The 17,791-nt window shown below is 39.5% G+C and overlaps 1 protein-coding gene across 4 annotated transcripts in view; it reads left to right on the forward strand.

The window, feature by feature from the left end:
• The window catches only part of LOC307181767 (uncharacterized protein), a 624,007-nt gene that overhangs the window by 14,411 nt on the left and 591,805 nt on the right, over positions 1-17,791 (forward strand). The gene's annotated exons all lie outside the window — the stretch shown is intronic.

Genomic DNA, 17,791 nt, shown 5'->3' on the forward strand with positions numbered 1-17,791 from the left:
AATTTGTCCAGAAGATGTTAATTTATATTATAACCCAGATATTGAGAGAAGAGGATAAATCTGTGGAAATAAAAGTAGTATTTGAAATAAAATTTCTTAAATTCACTGATCCAGTTTGTCATTATTTGAAATGATAAAAAGATACCTTAGGGAAGAATGCAGATTCTGACTAATGATTAAATCTGAAGGCATCATGGGACAAGGGAGTTTGAAACTCATATCATTTTATTATTGTCAATAGCAGTCACACAGACCGACAGGAACACCTAATAGATACCTCCTTCAATAAATTTATGAGCTAATCTGAATTAATCTTTATAAAATCCTGTGAGCCATCTATACCTGGACACTACACCAAGCAATCCATGAGAGGCCACATGGCTTTATCATAATTAGAAAAGAGAGTTGGAGCCTGATGTATTCTATGCAGTCATAAAAAAAGCCTCAATTGACTCTGCTGTGATTAAAACTCCGAGATATACAGAGAAAGAACAAAAAGCTCTATATTAGAATTCTCTGGCATGTTTAAGAATGAATTGAGTAGCTCAGACCTAAAGCTATCATACGGAACAGTGATTAGTCAAAACACAAATGTGAACAGGCCCCAGGCTGTTGTTAAAAAGAATAGGATAGTACCAACCCTGTGCTGAGGGGGTATGGGCACCTTGACTAAATTATGAGGCAGGCAAAATGTGAGACTCAGTTTCCTTGTCTCCAGAATAAGGCTTTTGGATTTAGATGATCTGATAAGTATCTTTTAGGTTTAAAATGTCATGAGGCTATAATTCTGAAATTTAGGGATTCTCCGTTTTCTTGGGCTCTAAGCTGTCTTTGGGGCCCCCCTTCATCTTTGAGAGGTCAGCCTTTTCTCCCCATCTCACACCTCACTGAGGGGCTTCACCCAGATCTGTCTCTCACCCAGTTCTGGATGTTTTCATCTCCTTTGTACTCTCTCCTCATGGATTCTTCTTCAGGACCTCCTAGGCCAGCAACCTGATTTGTTCAAAGGATGATTTTAATATGTTACCTCTTCCATAAGATATCTGCACTTACAGAGGGATATATGCATAGTTCCCTTTCTTATTTCCTTTAGCCCTTTCAGCATTAAAATTAGGCAGTGAGGTTGAATCCTATAGTCCCAGGGAAGGAAGGATACGAAAAAGCACAGAGAGAGAGAAAGACTTCATTGAGTTTCTGTCAAGATTTTTTTTTTTTAACATCTTTATTGGAGTATAATTGCTTTACAATGGTGTTAGTTTCTGCTTTATAACAAAGTGAATCAGTTATACATATGTTCCCATATCTCTTCTCTCTTGCGTCTCCCTCCCTCCCACCCTCCCTATCCCACCCTTCTAGGTGGTCACAAAGCACCAAGCTGATCTCCCTGTGCTATGCGGCTGCTTCCCACTAGCTATCTATTTTAAGTTTGGTAGTGTATATATGTCCATGCCACTCTCTCATTTTGTCCCAGCTTACCCTTCCCCCTCCCCATATCCTCAAGTTCATTCTCTAGTAGGTCTGTGTCTTTATTCCCATCTTGCCCCTAGGTTCTTCATGACTCTGTCAAGATTTAAAACAACAACAATAACACCAGAGGCAATAGATACAAAATTCCTGGATTTTAATAGTAGGTGCTAGGTTCTGCTTCTGGTAATGGCTTAGAAGCTCCTGTCAGAATAACCCTTCCACAAATAACTATAAACACTGCATAAAATGGAAAACACAACCATCTGAAGGCATTAAAGAGCAAACCAAAGTAGGCATATTTGTATGTATTTTATATGGACATTTAGAGTAAGGGAGCAGCACTGGGTGGGTTTCCAGTTTCTTATAGATTTTAGCCTGGTGGTAAGTCCCAGCTGGCACACTAGGAAACCAAACCATAGAGAGTAAAACCTATACTGAGTATAGGATTTGAGGTGACCATAGCAGCTGAAAAGTAAGGGAGGAATGCAGGAAAAGAGAGAGCCGCAGAGAGGGAGCCCCAAATTCTTTGTACAATTGCCCAAATATCTAGATGGGCCCTGAATGACACATATGCATGATGACTCTAAGCTTCCCAGCAAAGGCTAAATAAGAGAGCTGAGCTGGGATTTCAGAGTTTCGAGTTTGAGTTCAGCCTAGGTAACTTTTTGCCAAAACAAACAAAAATAAATCTCTCTGGAGAAACATAACAGAATCCAGAGTCTCTATAATTTATCATTTATCATGTCCAGGTGAATTCAAAATTACTAGACATGAAGAAACAAGAAAATGTGACCCATACAGAGCTGACCCCAAGGTAGCTAGATGTTGGATTTAGCAAACAAATATTTTAAAGTAGTGATTATAACCTTGAAAAGGATATAAAGGAAGATACTTCTATAGTAAATAAGGATAGCTCAGCAAATAAATTGAAATTACAAAAAAGAACAGGATATAAATTTTAGAACTCACAAATATAATACCTGAAATAAAAATTCACTGAATGGGCTTAATAGTTGATTAAAAATGACAGAAGTAAAAGTCAATGAACTTTAGGATAGAGCAATAGAAATGATCTAATCTGAAGGACAGAGAGAAAAAGATTAAAAAAAAAGGAGCAGAGACTCACAGAACTGTAGGGCAATATTAAATTAGGTTGAAAATAAATGAATGGAAAAAGATATACCATGTGAACTATAACCATAAGAAAGCTGAGTAAACTGTTTTAATATCAGATAAATTAGGCTTTGAGACAAAGATTATTATAAGAGATAAAGGGGATTCCATAGTGTTAAAAAGGTTAATACATGAGAAAAACGTAACAGTCATAAATAAGTGTGTACCTAATAGCAGAACTTCAAAGTAGATGAAGCAAAACTGGACAGAATTAAAGGTAATAGGAAACACCAGGGATTTGAGAGTTTTCTAGAAAATAGGGGGGATGCAAGATGTGGATATTTATAGGGAGATGCCCAGAACATGAAGATTTGTGCCTTATTTCCGAAAGCACGGTGCAGGAAGATGGAAAGCAAAGGATGAAGAAGTGGGTAAGCCTGGGGCAGCCTCACTTAGTCCTTATGTTCAGATTTTCTGAACCTGCAGGGCCATGCAAAAGTGCTGAGAGGACTGGTAGGCTAAAAGAGGGCCTGGGTCTGAATGAGGAAAATTCAGAATGTGCTGCCTTTGAGACTGGATTGGAGTTGAGGCAGGAATTGAACACATTATTTATCAGACGCCAGTGCGTGATGCCCTGTGACCAGGTGGGGTGAGCTGTACCATAGATGCTAGTGGACCAGATGTCTTTCTTCAGCTGCCAAGATTTCTTGTAACGCCCTTGGGAAATTATGTTGTCATCAGAGGAGAAGGAAGATGGAGGGGAGTGGGAGAATCTTGAATTGATGTAATATTTACCCAGTGAGACAGTTATAAATCAAAAGTGGCAAGACTAAGGGATTAAAAACGTTTTTTAATTTTGAAATTGAACAGTGTATAAAAGTGCATAAAATATATATGTACAGATTACCAAATCATCCAGATTAAGAAATAGGACATTGCTGGTACTTGAGAATCTTTTAGTATGTTCATTCATGGTCACAGCCCCTTCCTTCTTCTTAATGGTAACCACTATGTTGATGATTGGTTGTTGTTTATTTATTTATTTTTTGAATAATTTTACTACCTACCATAAGAGCAATCGTGCCATAATTATTCTTGTACAGGGGCCACGGTTACATATGCACACATTTCTATAGGACAGATAACTAGGAATGGCATTGCTGGATCACAGGATATGAATACCTTTGCCTTTACTGAATATTATCACACTCTTTTCCAAGTGATTCTACCAGTTTTCATGCCCTGTAGTGTATGCAGATTTCTGTTGTTTCACATCATTGACAACTCTTTCTTTTTGGTATGTCAGACTTTAGTGTTTTTTTTGCCAACAATGCTTACAGTATTTTGCAGTCTTCATTCTCAGATGGTGACTTTCCTTTCCATTTCTCCGAGAAAATACAATAATCAGAATAGATATGCCACATTCCCATCACTACTTCTACCTGCCTACCTGCGTCAGTGCCCCGTAGTCTGCCTTTCCTCCCATTATTATGGAGGAACTGTCTGTGCTTTTAGCTGTGGCAATCATCCCACTTGTGCCCTAGATCCCATCTTTTATATCTACTCAAGGACATTGCTCCACTATTTCTGTCCTCTTTCTTCTGCATCATCATTTCCCTTTCCGCTACTGGATTGCTTGCATTAGTGTACAGACCGGCAACTGTTTCTCCCAACTTAAAACAACAACAACAACAAAATAATGGTAGTTAATACCACTGCCAGCAACTGCTCCATTATTTGTGCTTTCCTTTACAGAACTTCTAAAGAGTTGTTTCTTCTTTCTGTCTGCAATTCCTCACTTCCCATTCTCTCTTAAACTCAATCAGATCAAGCTTTCTCCCTTAATATTCCCCAGAACTGCTCTTGTCAGTCACCAGTGACTGCCATATTGCTAACTTCAGTGGTCACTTCTCAGTCCTTATCTTACTTGATCAGTCAGCAGTATTTGACATCACTCCTTTAATTTTCTGGGATACTTCATTATTCTTTCTTGGTCATCTTTGCTGGTTCCTCTTCATCATTCTGATCTCTTAACACTGGATACTCTATACCTCAGTCCTTAGATCTCTCCTTTATGTTTTCCCTCTCCATTGATAAACTTATCCAGTCTCATGGTTTTAAGTAGTATAATTAAGCTTGCAGCTCCTAAATTATATTTCCTTTCTGGACCTGTTCAGGGAACTCCAGATTTGTGTATTCAATTGCTTACTTGACAGATTTACTTGGATGTCTAATAAATACCTTAACATGCCTGAAACCAAACTCTTGATTTTTCCTAGGGCTGCTATACATTTGTTTTATGCAGATTAGAAAAAAGACATCTTTCTCTAGACAGAAGCTCCCTGTGTAGGGTGCACAGCTTTGGCTTCCCTTTTTTTTTTGTTTGTTTCAACTTTCCTTAACTTCCTATAGTCTTCTTTTCAGTTAATAGCAGCTCCATCTTTCTTGTTGTTTTAGTCAAATATTTTTGAGTTATCCTTGACTTTGTTCTTCTTTCCAACCATGCCCAATTAACCAGTAAGCCCTGGTGGATATACTAAGTTGGATAAGAGGGAAGAGAATCCTAGCTAAGGAATAGCAGAAAGACAGGGAGGCCAAAGAGCTTGAAACACATTTGAGGTAGCTCTCCAGCCTTGCTAACACTTCAGCTTTGCCACTGGAAATGTCTTCCTTTCTACCTTTCATAGCGCAGCTCATCTTTTGCAGCTCAGATCAAATAGGATCTACTTTGCTGAAATTTCTTTAACACTGTTTTTAACACCAAACTATTCTTTTTACTACTTAGCATTGTTTGTGTCAGTTTTGTTTTGCCTTGGTTTCCTTATCTGTGTGTAGAATGCAGATATTAATATTACCCAACTCATAGAGTTTTATGAGATTAAATTAATACTTGTAAAGTGCATTGAACAGTGCCTGGCACACAGTTAATACAAAAAAAAGTTAGCTCTTTTGATAAGGCTGATGATGTCACTGTCTTCCTAGTAGATTGTGTGTCTCTGAGGGGTCAGTGGAGTTATCTGAGTCATCTTTGTTTTGTTTTTTTTAACATCCTTATTGGAGTATAATTGCTTTACAATGGTGTTTGCTTTATAACAAAGTGAATCCGTTATACATATACATATATCCCCATATCTCTTCCCTCTTGTGTCTCCCTCCCTCCCACCCTCCTTATTCCACCCCTCTAGGTGGTCACAAAACACCTAGCTGATCTCCCTGTGCTATGCGGCTGCTTCCCACTAGCTATCTGTTTTACATTTGGTAGTGTATATATGTCCATGCCACTCTCTCACTTTGTCCCAGCTTACCCGTCCCCCTCCCTGTATCCTCAAGTCCGTTCTCTAGTAGGTCTGCGTCTTTATTCCCATCTTGCCCCTAGGTTCTTCATGACCGTTTCTTTTTTTATTTTTTAGATTCCATATATATGTGTTGCCGTACGGTATTTGTTTTTCTCTTTCTGACTTACTTCACTCTGTATGACAGATTCTAGGTCCATCCACCTCACTACAAATAACTCAATTTCATTTCTTTTTATGGCTGAGGAATATTCCATTGTATGTAGGTGCCACATCTTCTTTATCCATTCATCTGTTGATGGACACCTAGGTTGCTTCCATGTTATTGTAAATAGAGCTGCAATGAACACTGTGGTGCATGACTCTTTTTGAATTATGGTTTTCTCAGGATATATGCCCAGTAGTGGGATTGCTGGGTGGTATGGGAGTTTTATTTTTAGTTTTTCAAGGAACCTCCATACTGTTCTCCATAGTGGCTGTTATCAATTTACATTCCCACCAACAGTGCAAGAGGGTTCCCTTTTCTCCACACCCTCTCCAGCATTTGTTGTTTGTAGATTTTCTGATGATGGCCATTTTGACTGGTGTGAGATGATTATCTCATTGTAGTTTTGATTGGCATTTCTCTAATAATTAATGATGTTGAGCATTCTTTCATGTGTTTGTTGGCAATCTGTATATCTTCTTTGGAGAAATGTCTGTTCAGGTATTCTGCCCATTTTTGGATTGGGTTGTTTGTGTTTTTGATATTGAGCTGCATGAGCTGCTTATATATTCTGGAGATTAATCCTTTGTCAGTTGCTTCATTTGCAAATATTTTCTCCCATTCTGAGGGTTGTCTTTTAGTCTTGTTTATGGTTTCCTTTGCTGTGCAAAAGTGTTTAAGTTTCATTAGGTCCCGTTTGTTTATTTTTGTTTTTATTTCCATTTTTCTAAGAGGTGGGTCAAAAAGGATCTTGCTGTCATTTATGTCATAGAGTGTTTTGCCTATGTTTTCCTCTAACAGTTTGATAGTGTCTGGCCTTAAATTTAGGTCTTTAATCCATTTGGAGTTTATTTTTGTGTATGGTGTTAGGGAGTGTTCTAATTTCATTCCTTTACATGTAGCTGTCCAGTTTTCCTAGCACCACTTATTGAAGAGGATGTCTTTTCTCCACTGTATATTCTTGCCTCCATTATCAAAGATAAGGTGACCATATGTGCGTGGGTTTATCTCTGGGCTTTCTATCCTGTTCCATTGATCTATATTTCTGTTTTTGTGCCAGTACCATACTGTCTTGATTACTGTAGCTTCGTAGTATAGTCTGAAGTCACGCAGCCTGATTCCTCCAGCTCCGTTTTTCTTTCACAAGATTGCTTTGCCTATTCTGGGTCTTTTGTGTTTCCATACAAATTGTGAAATTTTTTGTTCTAGTTCTGTGAAAAATGCCATTGGTAGTTTGATAGGATTGTATTGAATCTGTAGGTTGCTTTGGGTAGTATACTCATTTTCACAATGTAGTTTCTTCCAGTCGAAGAACATGGTATATCTCTCCATCTGTTTGTATCATGTTTAATTTCTTTCATCAGTGTCTTATAGTTTTCTGCATACAGGTCTTTTGTCTCCTTAGGTAGGTTTATTCCTAGGTATTTTATTATTCTTGTTGCAGTGGTAAGTATGAGTGCTTGCTTATTTTCACTCTCAGATTTTTCATCATTAGTGAATAGGAATGCAAGAGATTTCTGTGTATAAATTTTGTATCGTGCTACTTTACCAAATTCATTGATTAGCTCTAATAGTTTTCTGGTAGCATCTTTAGGATTCTGTATCTATAGTGTCATGTCATCTGCAAACAGTGACAGCTTTACTTCTTCTTTTTCGATTTGGATTCCTTTCATTTCTTTTTCTTCTCTGATTGCTGTGGCTAAAACTTCCAAAACTATGTTGAATAAGAGTGGTGAGAGTGGGCAGCCTTGTCTTGTTCCTGATCTTAGTGGAAATGCTTTCAGTTTTTCACCATTGAGGATGATGTTGGCTGTGGGTTGGTCATATATGGCCTTTATTATGTTGAGGAAAGTTCCCTCTATGCCAACTTTCTGGAGGGTTTTTATCATAAATGGGTGTTGAATTTTGTTGAAAGCTTTCTCTGCATCTATTGAGATGACCATATGGTTTTCCTCCAATTTGTTAATATGGTGTATCACATTGATTGATTTGCATATACTAAGAATCCTTTCATTCCTGGAATAAACCCCACTGGATCATGGTGTATGATACTTCTAATATGCTGTTGGATTCTGTTTGCTAGTATTTTGTTGAGGATTTTTGCATCTGTGTTCATCAGTGATATTGGCATGTAGTTTTCTTTCTTTGTGAACATCTTTGGTTTTGGTATCAGGGTGATGGTGGCCTCATAGAATGAGTTTGGGAGTGTTCCTCCCTCTGCTGTAGTTTGGAAAAGTTTGAGAAGGATAGGTGTTAGCTCTTCTCTAAATGTTTGATAGAATTCGCCTTTGAAGCCATCAGGTCCTGGGCTTTTGTTTGTTGGAAGATTTTTAATCACAGTTTCAATTTCAGTACTTTTGATTGGTCTGTTCATATTTTCAATTTTTCCTGGTTCAGTCTTGGCAGGTTGTGCATTTCTGAGAATTTGTCCAGTCCTTCCAGCTTGTCCATTTTATTGGCATATAGCTGCTTGTAGTAATCTCTCATGATCCTTTGTATCTCGGCAGTTGTTACTCTTCCTTTTTCATTTCTAATTCTATTGATTTTAGTCTTCTCCCTTTTTTTCTTGATGAGTCTGCCTAGTGGTTTATCAATTTTGTTTATCTTCTCAAAGAACCAGCTTTTAGTTTTATTCATCTTTGCTATCATTTCCTTCATTCCTTTTTCATTTATTTCTGATCTTTATGATTTCTTTCCTTCTGCTAACTTTGGTTTTTTTTTTTTTTCTCTAAATGCTTTAGATGTAAGGTTAGGTTGTTTATTTGAGATGTTTCTTGTTTCTTAAGGTAGGATTGTTTTGCTATAAACTTCCCTCTTAGAAGTGCTTTTGCTGCATCCCATAGGTTTTGGGTTGTTGTGTTTTCATTGTCATTTGTTTGTAGGTATTTTTTGATTTCCTCTTTGACTTCTTCAGTGATCTCTTGGTTATTAAGTAGTGTATTGTTTAGCCTCCATGTGTTTGTATTTTTTACAGATTTTTTCCTGTAATTGATATCGTGTCTTATAGCATTATGGTCAGAGAAGATACTTGATATGATTTCAATTTTCTTAGATTTACCAAGGGTTGATTTGTGACCCAAGATATGATGTATCCTGGAGAATGTTCCATGAGCACTTGAGAAGAGAGTCTATAATGTTGTTTTTAGATGGAATGTCCTATAAATATCAATTAAGTCCATCTTGTTTAATGTATCATTTAAAGCTTGTGTTTCCTTGTTTGGTTTCATTTTGGATGATCTGTCCATTGGTGAAAGTGGGGTGTTAAAGTCCCCTACTGTGATTGTGTTACTGTCGATTTCCCCTTTTATGGCTGTTAGCAGTTGCCTTATGTATTGAGGTGCTCCTATGTTGAGTGCATAAATATTTACAATTGTTATATCTTCTTCTTGGATCAATCCCTTGATCATTATGTAGTGTCCTTCTTTGTCTCTTCTAATAGTCTTTATTTTAAAGTCTGTTTTGTCTGATATATGAGAATTGCTACTCCAGCTTTCGTTTGATTTCCATTTGCATGGAATATCTTTTTCCATCTGCTCACTTTCAGTCTCTATGTGTCCCTAGGTCTGAAGTGGGCCTCCTGTAGACAGCATATGTATGGGTCTTGTTTTTGTATCCATTCAGCCGGTCTGTGTCTTTTGGTTGCAGTATTTAATCCATTTACATTTAAGGTAATTATCAATTTGTATGTTCCTATTACCATTTTCTTAATTGTTTTGGGTTTGTTATTGTAGGTCTTTTCCTTCTCTTGTGTTTCCTGCCTAGAGAAGTTCCTTTAGCATTTGTTGTACAGCTGGTTTGGTGGTCCTGAATTCTCTTAGCTTTTGCTTGTCTGTAAAGGTTTTAATTTCTCCGTTAAATCTGAATGAGTTCCTTGCTGGGTAGAGTAATCCTCGTTGTAAGTTTTTCCCCTTCATCACTTCAGATATGTCCTTCCAGTCCCTTCTGGCTTGCAGAGTTTCTGCTGAAAGATCAGCTGTTAACCTTATGGGGATTCCCTTGTGTGTTATTTGTTGCTTTTCCCTTGCTGCCTTTAATATTTTTTCTTTGTATTTAATTTTTGATAGTTTTATTAATATGCGTCTTGGCGTGTTTCTACTTGGATTTATCCTGTATGGGACTCTCTGTGCTTCCTTAACTATTACCTTTCCTATGTTAGGGAAGTTTTCACCTATAATCTGTTCAAATATTTTCTCAGTCCCTTTCTTTTTCTCTTCTTCTTCTGGAACCCCTATAATTCAAATGTTGGTGCGTTTAATGTTGTCCCAGAGATCTCTGAGACTGTCCTCAATTATTTTCATTCTTTTGTCTTTATTCTGCTCTGCAGTAGTTATTTCCACTATTTTATCTTCTAGGTCACTTATTCGTTCTTCTGCCTCAGTTATTCTGCTATTGATCCCTTGTAGAGAATTTTTAATTCAATTTATTGTGTTGTCCATCTGTGTTTTCTTGGTCTTTAGTGCTTCTAGGTCCTTGTTAAGCATTTCTTGTATTTTCTCCATCCTATTTCCAAGATTTTGGATCATCTTTACTATCATTATTCTGAATTCTTTTTTAGGTAGACTGCCTATTTCCTCTTCATTTGTTAGGTCTGGTGTGTTTTTACCTTGCTCCTTCATCTGCTGTTTGTTTCTCTGTCTTCTCATTTTGCTTATCTTACTGTGTTTGGGGTCTCCTTTTCGCAGGCTGCAGGTTCATAATTCCCGTTGTTTTTGGTGTCTGCCCCCAGTGGCTAAGGTTGGTTCAGTGCGTTGTGTAGCCTTCCTGGTGGAGGGGACTAGTGCCTGTGTTCTGGTGGATGAAGCTGGATCTTGTCTTTCTGGTGGGTAGGTCCACGTCTGGTGGTGTGTTTTGGGGTGTCTGTGGCCTTATTATGATTTTAGGCCGCCTCTCTGCTAATGGGTGGGGTTGTGTTCCTGTCTTGCTTGTTGTTTGGCATAGGGTAGGGTGTCCAGCACTGTACCTTGCTAGTCGTTGAGTGGAGGTGGGTCTTGGCGTTGAGATGGAGATCTCTGGGAGATTTTCACCGTTTGATATTACATAGAGCTGGGAGGTCTCCTGTGAACCAATGCCCTGTTCTTGGCTCTCCCACCTTGGAGGCACAGCCCTGATGCCTGGCTGGAGCACCAAAAGCCTGTCATCCACATGGCTTGGAATAAAAGGGAGAAAAAAAGAAAAAGAAAGAAAGAAAGAAGGTAAAATATAATAAAATAAAATAAGGTTATAATAAAAAATGAAAAAAATTATTAAAAATATTTTAAAAAGTAATTTAAAAAAAAGAAAGAAAGCAGAGAGCAACCAAACCAAAAACCAAATCCACCAATGATAACAAGCGCTAAAAACTATACTAAAAAAAACAGCAAAAAAAACGAACAGAAAAAATGGACAAATGGTAAAAAATGGACAAATGGTAAAAGCAAAGCTATACAGACAGAATCACACACAGAAGCATACACATACACACTCACAAAAAGAGAAAAATGGAAAAAGAAATACATATCGTTGCTCCCAAAGTCTGCCTCCTCAATTTGGGATGATTCGTTGTCTTGATGCAGGGTACATCAAGTTGATTGTGGAGATTTAATCCACTGCTCCTGAGGCTGCTGGGAGGGATTTCCCTTCTGTTCTTGTTCGCACAGCTCCTGGGGTTCACCTTTGGATTTGGCCCCCGCCTCTGCGTGGGCGTCTGTTCTTTGCTCAGACAGGACGGGGTTAAAGGAGCCGCTGCTTCAGGGGCTCTGGCTCACTCAGACTGGAGGGGTACGGATGGGGGGCGAGCCTGCATTGGCAGAGGCCGGTGTGACGTTGCACCAGCCTGAGGTGTCGTGTGTTCTTCCGGGGAAGTTGTCCCTGGATCACGGGACCCTGGCAGTGGCGGGCTGCACAGGCTCCCGGGAGGGGAGGTGTGGAGAGTGACCTGTGCTCGCACACAGGCTTCTTGGTGGCAGCAGCAGCAGCCTTAGCGTCTCATGCCCATCTCTGGGGTCTGTACTGATAGCCGCGGCTCGCGCCCGTCTCTGGAACTCCTTTAAGCAGTGCTCTTAATCCCTTCTCCTCAGGCACCAGGAAACAAGAGAGGCAAGGAAAAGTCTCTTGTCTCTTCGGCAGCTCCAGCCTTTTCCCGGACTCCCTCCCGGCTAGCCATGGCGCAGTAGCCCCCTTCAGGCTATGTTCACGCAGCCAACCCCAGTCCTCTCCCTGGGATCCGACCGAATCCCGAGCCTCAGCTCCCAGCCCCGCCCTCCCCTGCGGGTGAGCAGACAAGCCTCTTGGGCTGGTGAGTGCCAGTTGGCACCGATCCTCTGTGCGGGAATCTCTCTGCTTTGCCCTCCGCACCTTGTTGCTGTGCTCTCCTCCTCGACTCCGAAGCTTCCCCCCTCCGCCACCTGCAGTCTCCGCCTGCGAAGGAGCTTCCTAGTGTGTGGAAACCTTTCCTCCTTCACGGCTCCCTCGCAGAGGAGCAGGTCCTGTCCCTATTTTTTTGTCTCTGTTTTTCCTTTTTTCTTTTGCCCTACCCAGGTACGTGGGGAGTTTCTTGACTTTTGGGAAGTCTGAGGTCTTATGCCAGCGTTCAGTAGGTCTTCTGTAGGAGTTGTTCCACATGTAGATGTATTTCTGATGTATTTGTGGGGAGGAAGGTGATCTCCACGTCTTACTCTTCCGCCATCTTGAAGCTCCCCTCTCTGAGTCATCTTTGGATGTCCAGAACTTTTTGGCTTGAATTTATTATTTATTAATTTTATGTAAAAATCTTATAAATGCCCACGTTTATACATGTTGGGAAAAACCCTTTTTCAGACTACCCTAGACAGATTACATTCTGTAATACACTTTTTAGCATGAAGAAAAGTACCCAATATTTTGAGTCCAAGTGCCTAAAAAGTTATGTAATATTTTCTCTGATGAGGTAGTGCTTCGCAGTTAGCCTGGAGAACAGCTGTGGTCCTTGTTTATGGGACTCATCATTACAGTTTCTTAGTACCTGTGGGGAACTAGTTCCAAACCCCCTGTGGATACCGAAATCTGAGGATGCTCCATTATGTGAAATGGCATACTGCAGTCAGCCCTCCAGATCTGCGGATTCTGAACCTAGGGATTCAACCAACCAGAATTCCATCTGTGGTTGGTTGAATCTGCGGATGTGAATATCCAGCATTTAACATAGTGCTAAGCACAGAGTAGATGATCGGTAAGTGTTTATTGAAGAGGTGGATTCATAGTATTGGGCATGCAGCTGTTGTTGGATAGACATATATATATATGGAGGCAGCAGTGGTGCATTGGAAAAAGGGCTGCAATTAGATTTTATGGCAAAGCTCTGGCCCAGATTACACCAACTGCATGACCTTGGGCAAGCGACTTAACCTTCTGAACTTTAATTTCTTCAGCTGAAATTAGACATAATATATCTCAGGGTAATGTTTTAAGGACCACTTGAGGTAATGTATATGAAAGTACTTGGTAATCTATAGCTCATGATGCAAATTAAGGTTGTTTGGTATTGAGGTTTGTAATTCAAAGTATACCTAGTGTAATTACAAAGCAGTGAGAGTTACTGTAAATTGTATAAGAAAATCAGTCCTGTCATTTAAAACTTACCTTTGTTATATAATGTATATGGATCTCTTTACTCTTTGTGTGGAAAGGTGACGCATGGCTTACAAGTACTTTTCACACATATAATGGAGGCTGTGAGAACGTTTCCACACTCTGCTCCCAGAAGGTTAGTTTCTGGCTTGCTTGAGTAGTCATAACTGAAGTCTGTTGTTCTTTGCAACATGGCTTCTTAGTCTTCTTCTACCTTAGAGAATCAATTTGCGAAAGATTACGTAGACTGAGCACAATCAAAGTTATTTTGAAAGTCATTTGTAGATTAAAATTTTAAAAATCCAATTATTAATCAGTGAGAATATAGATTTTTTTCAAAATAAATTGCTAGGTGAACAAATCCGCACAGAATCCTTGACACTTGAATAGCTTTCTCTTAGGTGCATTTTTATCAGGCAGTTTATATACAGTGATGAGTGGTCAGCTTGAAATCTTAGTCAGATAGAACCCATATCCCCCACATTCCTCATTGCTGTGGGCTGGTCTGCCTGCACTGGTGTTTTTCAGCAAATCTCAACTCTTAGGTCTAGTGCAGCCCTTGAGCCGAGAGGGGCTGCTCAGACAAACTTTGTTCTTGCTTGTGCAGCTGTGTCTTATCCCATTTGTTAAGGCTTTCTTCCATGTCTCCCCACAAAGGTAAATAAAGAACTGTTTTAGTATTCTGCTGTTGCCCTTTAAACCTGGCCACTTTGAAACATAATAAGCCTAGTGTCTATGTTGTAGTATTGATTACATTTCAGGCCCTGGGTATTGGTAATCTGTCTCATCATTTAGTGCTTATAAACATTGATGAAACTGCTCGAGGAGCCATGTGCGTCATCAGTGGCAGTTGCAGATCTCACAATCGTACTGAAGCTTATATGTTATTGGTTTTTTCTGAAGGATGTGACCCAAACATGACTACCTTGCAACTATTTAAGATATTTTATTGCTTTTAAACTTATTTTGAGACTAACTGTAGTTATGGCAGTTTCAAGAACATTTTAGTGGTGTTAGAGTGACTCTCAGTTGAGATTCATTCATTTCTTTGTTTCACCCAGAAGGGGTTATATACAAGGGTCTCTGCTTATTCTATGTAAGTAGGAAAATGATATCTAATATGATCGAATATGAAGTTTTGTATTTTTAAAATTTAGCCCAAGTTCTCAGACACTCTGGATAATTCAAATTTGTGATTGGAAAAAACATGATATCCAATTTCTATTTATAAAGTCAGGTGACTCTTTAGTTTCTGTTGTGTGTGTGTGTGTGTGTGTGTGTGTGTGTGTGTGTGTGTACATTCCTTTTCTTGGGGCAGTGAAGACCACTGACTCAGAAGAGGAAAGTCAGGAGTCAGCAAGGAAAACCCTTAGCTTATCTTTCCAAATTTTATCCCAACACAAGTGGGAGGTATTGCTTGCAGTGCCATTGGCTACAAAGGATATCCTGTAAGTCTTCCTGTAGGAAGTGGCAGCTTAACTTAAGTTTTGAAAGATGAGTGAGAATTAACTGGATCCAGAAGGTGGAGGGTGATACTGCTGGCTGGGGGGGTAGTGTATAGAAACATGGCATGAAATATCACATGTAATTGGGGAGTTGTTTTTGGACTGGTGGGATCAAAAAGAAAATATAGGGGAGTGGTGGGAATGAGCCTAGACCCACATTGGGCAAAATAATTAAGTTGTTGCTGAAGTAATTGTCATCATGATCATCATTAACATCAGTCATCATCACCACCACCACCACTGCCTTACTCTCACACCCACCATTGTTGTTATCATCCTGGCAAGTAGCATACCAGGCTCAATTAAGGAAGTGGCAGAAAGGGAAATGTTGAGGCAGTCTAATCTGTAGGATTTGGAGACTGATTTGATGTGGGGTGACTTATGCGTAAATGGCTTGTTGTACTTAGGCTGCATGTGGGACAGCCAGTAGAGGTGTCAGGCAGAGATATGGGCATGCAGGACTGAAACTCAGCAGAGAGGTCTGGGATGCAGGCAGACTTTGGGAATCATATCTGAAGCCTTTCTTCTTGTGTTTCTTTTTTTGCAAAGCATACAGGAGAGGAAATCAGGGAAGAGAGAGCAAACTATACTTTTAGGGGGCTTGAAAAAATGTTAATGTTGTGGAAAGGAAAAGGGAAAGAAGAGAGTTCAGAAAGAGGACAAAAAGGACTAAAGGGGAATTGGGGAAAGTGTGAGTAGCAGAAAGAAAAAGAAAGTTCATTTATTCCTTTATTGAGTGCCTATTGTGTATAGTCACGTGCTAGACACTACAGAAACAGAAAGAGTGAATGACTGTGACACAGAAGGCTGTGCTGGGTGTTATGGGCAATGTACAATGAGTCTGATAGAGTCCTTGTTTCCAAGGAATTCATAGTATGTTAGTGAAGAGAGGCATATAAGCTACTAACAAGAAATAATATAAGGGAAAATGAAATGGCATCATGGTAATAAATTATTCCTGAACGGAATTGGAGAAGGTTTCTTGGAGATGATAACATTTAGGCAGAATCTGGAGGCTTGAGTGGAATGTCTCTCAGGGAGAAAGAGAGGAAAGAACTTTCTGGGTTGGTGGTAGCACATGAGTGTTATCCACTAAATTGTGTTCCCACCAAATTCATATGTTGAAGCCCTAACCCCCCACGTGACTATATTTGAATATAGGGCCTTTAAGGAAGTAATTAAGGTCAACTGAGGTCAGAGGGTGGGTCTTTTAAAGGACAGGTGTCTTTATATGAAATGAAAGAGACACTGGAGCTCTCTTTCTGTCCGTGTGCTCACAGAATAAATTCATTTGAGGGCACAGCAAGAAGGCAGTCATCTGCAAGCTGGGAAGAGAGCTCTCACAAGAATCTGAATTTTCTGACACCTTGATTTTGGACTTTTTGCCTCCAGAAAGTGAGAAAGTAAATTTCTGTTCTTTAAGCCACCCAGCCTATGGCATTTTGTTGTGGTGGCCTGAGTAGATTAATACAGTGAGCAGCTCACAGAGTCACACAGTGTGTTAAAGGGAAGATGAGCAGCTATGTGAGTCTGGAGACAAGGCCATAGGAGGGGGTGTGGTGGGAGACGAGAGAGCTAAGTGCATTCTTTGAGTAACTGGATAACCTTGAAGGAAAATGGCCACTTGGCTTAATACTTCTTGGGTTATAAATACTGATCATGGAGTTCTGTGAGCAAAAGGAGCAGACATGGGAAAATTTGGGAGCTCCTTAAGAAGGTCAGAGCTAATAGTCAAAATAGATTTACATCACAAAGGCAGTTAGGGTAGCCACCCCTTATAATGAAGACCTGAAAAATTAAGAAGTAAAACATGAAGCATTTCCCACATTTCCTAATAGACAAAGTCTGTTGCTATATAGACATTAGATATGATATGTTTCATTTTGTGATTTTTGGCTCCTTGATCAGCAGTATTTGAAAATCAGCTTGAGGGTAATGTTGGACACACCATCCAGGTGACTATATTCATTAATCAAGTTACTGTCAGTGAATGGAATGCTCACACAGGCAGCCTCACTGAACCCTTGTGAAAATGTTCCTTTTCCATCTTGTTGAACCTGTGAGTTTCAGTGTTGATACATTGGCTGATTAATGCTAGTCTGGGCCCAAGTCAAAGTCATGTACAATGCAGCCAGCATTCCCTTGAATAATCAACTCTCATTTAGAAGGAAATGGAAAGTTGTTACAAATTAAACACTAAAGGGAAAGGGGGATGACATGTTTAATTGCTTGCTTTCTTGTCCCTTCTTAATGTGTGAGATGCCCTTATGAGAAGGGCTAGAGTAGACAGATTACGTGGAAACAGCCATTTCACTATCCTCTGTCTCATCCTTATGATAATATTCATTCCTCATTTTATTTTTAATGTATTCCCTGTTTGTTAACAGTTTTTCAGCATCTGATTATACACGAGGAGTAACTGCCCCCCATATACCTGTCATTGGTTGGAAAGACAATTTTGAGTGAATTTTAATATGATTTAAAAAAAATTTATTTATTTATTTTTGGCTGCATTGGGTCTTCGTTACTGCACGTGGGCTTTCTTTAGTTGCAGCGCGCAGGGGATACTCTTTGTTGCAGTGCTTGGGCTTTTCATTGCAGTGGCTTCTTTTGTTGTGGAGCAC

This window comes from Stenella coeruleoalba, assembly GCF_951394435.1.
Source record: "Stenella coeruleoalba genome assembly, chromosome: 2".
NCBI classification, from domain to species: Eukaryota; Metazoa; Chordata; class Mammalia; order Artiodactyla; family Delphinidae; genus Stenella; species Stenella coeruleoalba.